At 64.2% G+C, this 4064-nt stretch overlaps 1 long non-coding RNA gene across 1 annotated transcript; it reads left to right on the top strand.

Moving 5' to 3' along the window:
* The first annotated feature begins 2394 nt into the window (after positions 1–2394).
* LOC112950062 lies at positions 2395–3304 on the top strand. The gene is made up of 3 exons (XR_003249937.1): positions 2395–2421; positions 2552–2677; positions 3216–3304. It is a non-coding gene; the product is annotated as an uncharacterized LOC112950062 (long non-coding RNA).
* Positions 3305–4064: the final 760 nt, after the last annotated feature.

Raw genomic sequence — 4064 nt, 5'->3', positions numbered from 1 at the left:
TGATCAGCACTGATCAGCACTGATCAGCACAGAGCAGCACGGAGCATCAGCCCCTCCCGGGGCCAGGGCAGTCCCGGGGGCGGGGACTCGCCCCGCCGCGCGCCCCGCCCCCGGCGCTGATTGGCGCTTGCGGGCGGAGCCCCGCCCCCGCGGCCCCGCCCGGCGCTGAGCGGCGGCAGGTGCGCGCCGGGCCGAGGCTTCAAGAGGCGCGGGGGGCGGGGGCGGGGCTGCAGTTCCGGGCGCGGCCGCCAGGCGGCGACAGCGCCGGGGCTGATTGGCGCGTGCGCAGCACGAGGCGGCGGCGGCGGCTGCAGGTGCGGGGGGCGCTTGGGGGGCGCCCTGGGGCTGGGTGAAACTTGGGGGTCTCTGTGAAGGGGCCTCTTTGAGGGCCCCCTGGGATTAGGGGGTGATTTGCGGGAGCCGCTCCGGGACTGGGGCCCTCCGGGACGGTTTCTCTCCTGGGGAGACCAGAGGCCTCGTGGCGCTGGTGGGGCTGGAGGGGTGTCCTGGGCGCTGGTGGGGACTGGGGGCTCCCGAGGGGGCTGCTGGGCGGGCGCCCCGGCTGGGATGTCCCTGCTGCGGGAGCCGTGTGGGGCTCTGTGGGGCAGGGCAGGCACTTGGAGGGCTCCTTGTGGGCAGGAGGGCGCTCTGGGAGGGTCTGTGTGGGACTAGGAGGTGTTTTTTGGGGGTGGGCCCCAGGTGGGGTGACCTGGGGGGCAGTTCTGGGGCTGGCAGGTAGCGAGGAGTTGGGGGTGCTGTGGAGGGGAGGAGTTGGGGGCTCCTTGGGCGGGGAAGGTGCTTTAGGGGCTCCCCGTTGAGAGAGAAGGCAGCACTGGCGGTTCCGTGGGGTTTGGGTGGCCCTTAGGGGGACAAATCCCTGGGGAGGTAGTTGGGCTCTTCTGGGGGGGAGGTGGGGAACTTTTGGGGGCCCTTCCCTGGGGTAATGGCAGTTTGGGGGTGGGGGTCACCCCCTGTAGTGTGGTTTGAGAGGGCCCTTCCCAGGGCTGAGAGGGCTTTGAGGGAGTTTCTGTGGGGCACCTGCTCAGGTTGGAGGCCTGTTGGAGRTTGTTTTGGGGGTTCCATGGGRGGGCTAAAAAGGGGGAGCACTTTGGGAGTCCCTGGAGGATGGTTTGGGGGGCTCCCAGGTGATTGCTTAGTGGTGTTTTTTAGGCAGGGTACAGAGCATTTTGGGGGAATCCCCAGGCTGGACTGTGGCTTGGGCACTGATTTGGGAATTGGTTGCAGCTGGTTTGGGAGTTGGTGGCAGTTAATTGGGGGGCAGCTGGTTGGGAAGGGAGGGGGCGGGTGGGGCTCTTGGAGGGAGGTTCCTGGCTCTGTGGGGTGGCTGGGTGTCCAGGCGCTGCTGGGACTGGGCGAGCAGAGGACACCTGCCCTGGTGTCTCGGTGCGGGTGGGGCTGCATGTGGGGCTGCATGTGGGGTGCGTGTAGTATGTGGACGGGCCCTGCCCTGGGGGCAACACGTGGGGAGCTCCTGAGCGGGTATGCCGGTSGGCCCTGGTGCCTCCTCCCAGGCGCGTGGGGGCGTTGAGGGCCGGGGGGCAGTCAGGCCCGGAGAGCTGCCCCGCGTGCGGGGCTGCCRGGGGCGGCTCCGGCTGCCGGCGCCCCAGGGACCGGCCGGGTGCGTTGGGTCSCGTCCCTGCAGTGTCCCGTGTGCCCTGGGATGGGAAACGCTGCTGGAAACCCTTGTGCTTTCCCAGGGTTTTGTGCACCATGGATAGACACACGGACTGGCTGCAGTGACTTCCTAGAGGCCTCCACTCCAGGTGGGAGAGCAGAGGGGCTGCTGTTCCCAGCTCATTCTGGGTGATGGGAAGCACCTGGAGACCTGGTGGGAGAGGGTGGGATCTGCCTGTGGCTCTTGCCTGGGGGGGCTCAGGTGCCGGTGTTTGGTGTTGGCTGCAGCTGCTGGCGGTTCCTAGGGAAAGGGGTCTCCTTTCCTGCCCCAGGGAGGCAACTGGGAGGCTGCTGCTGGCTGGGAGCCAGGTGCTGCAGTGGCCTCTGCCCCACGCCTGGCGGCGGCAGCAGCACCCTTGGACTTGTCCATGGGCGCCTGCAGAGCTGCGCGTGGCAGCACCGGCCCCAGGGCAGGTGGGGAGGGCTCCCCCATGCGCAGCATGTGGGTCCGAGCCGGTCCGAGGAAACAGATCGCGTCCCGGGCGGCTCCTAGGTCACGTTTGTAAYGTCTGTCCCAGCCCAGACAGGAACCGCTCASGGACCRGGATGTCTGAGCCCCCAGCCAGGCTCGTCCCGCTCTCTTGGCTCCCTTCCTTGCAGCTGCCGGACAGGGACRCACGGRTGCCGATGGCCSCTGGCCTGGAGCGCGTTTGGGACGGGCCGAGGAGGAGCGAGGCCGGGCAGACGGGGACGGCTCCGGCAGGACAGAGGCCGGCGAGGGCCCAGGTGGGTGTCAGTCGCCGTCCCGCTCGGCCCTGCGCAGCTGGGACACGGACGGACCTTGTGCCTCGCCGCGGCGCGGGGGCAGCTCGGCGGGCGGCCCTGGACGGGGCCCTGAACGGGGACTTCTCCTCAGGAACCGGGATTTGCTGCGTAGAGGGAGCCGGAGCGTCGCCCCCTGGCAGCTGAGGAGCGGATGTCGGGGACAGCCGGGAGCAGGAGGGAGAGGCCCGACAGGCGCCTTGCGCCTCTGAGGGTCCCGGTGCGTTGGGCAGGGGCTGTTGGCCCCTGGCAAAGGGGCTTGKGGCAGGGGAGGCTCCGGGCTCTGCGCCAAGGGGCTGCGTGTGGTCGCTCTGTTTCAGGGGGAGTCCGGCCGGGTCCCCGGGATCGCTGTCCAGGGCTGCAGCCCCCTTGGCTGCGCGGCCGRATCGGTCGCTGTCCTAACTTGCCTGTTAGTGTCCCGTTTAGTGCTGAATAACCTGCACTGTGTGGCTGATACGCAGCGAGTTCCTGTTGCATTAACGCTCCGAGTGCTGCACAGGTGCCACCCGCTCCGTGCCCGCTGACGATGCCGTCCTGCTGCGGGGCCCGGGGGCAGCCCCGGCCGCGAGCGCAGGGCGCCCGGCACAGAGGGACGGGCCCGAGCGCCGGCCCCGGCAGCGCTGCCCGTGCTGGGACGTGGCCTGACGGGGACGGAGGTGCCGCTGCGTGTCCTGCACGGAGGGGCGGCCGTGGGGACAGGCCCACAGGCTGGGGTGTCSRAGCCCTCAGCCGCGYTCATCCCGCTCTCTTCCTYGCAGCTTCCGGACAGGGATGCGCGGACGACGATGGCTGATGGGGACCCTGCTCTGCCCGGAGCCCCCTTGGCAGGGGCYGGTGGCCGAGCTGCCGTGTGGAGGCACCGGGATTCCAGCTGCGCGGGTGCCGTGTGTGGCAGCAGTCGGGTAAGGGGGACGCGAGGAGCGAGGACCCCAGGGGAGGGAAGGGGGCACGAGGAGCAAGGCCCTGCTCTGTGCGCGGGTCCCTGGCGCTCCAGCCCCACAGCTGGGGCCATCTCCTTGAGGCACCGCAGGCGCCGGGCCCCGCCGGGCAGAGCCAGTTAATTCTGTTTCTGAATTTGTCTTTTTTTTTAAATATGTTTCGACATTTATTTTGTTTTTTTTTTATATTCTTTTTTATTGCTTTTTCACTTTTCAGGGATTTTTTTTCTCATCCTGATGTTCTTTAGGTTTTCTTCACTTTTTTATTCCAGCTTCTGGCTTTGTTCTTGTAGAGCTTTTTTAATTTTCTTTTATCTGTTTTATTTTCTGAGATTTTTATGATATTTTGACATTTGGAGGGCTTTTTTGAAGCTTTTCTTTGACTTCATATTTTTTGTGCTGCTTTTATCAATGCTCTTTTTTACTTATATGTTGTTGRTGCTATTTTTTATTCCCCTTTTGTTTCTTTTAAATGCTCATTCTTTTTTATCTAAAGTTTGTTTAAAGTTTTAATGATGTCTTCTCTTTTTTGTGATTTTTTTTTTTTTAATGCCATTTTGTTAACTTTTTGGTGACTTGGTTTCGTGTTGCTTTTTGACCTCACTTCTTTGGGATTGCTTAACACTATTTTTTGATTTTTCGTTTTTGGCGATGTTTTTTGTCTTCATT

The sequence above is a fragment of the Nothoprocta perdicaria genome, unplaced genomic scaffold (genome assembly GCF_003342845.1).
Source record: "Nothoprocta perdicaria isolate Ctin4 unplaced genomic scaffold, notPer1 scaffold_307, whole genome shotgun sequence".
Taxonomy (NCBI): Eukaryota; Metazoa; Chordata; class Aves; order Tinamiformes; family Tinamidae; genus Nothoprocta; species Nothoprocta perdicaria.
This window is presented reverse-complemented; position numbering and strand designations above follow the sequence as displayed.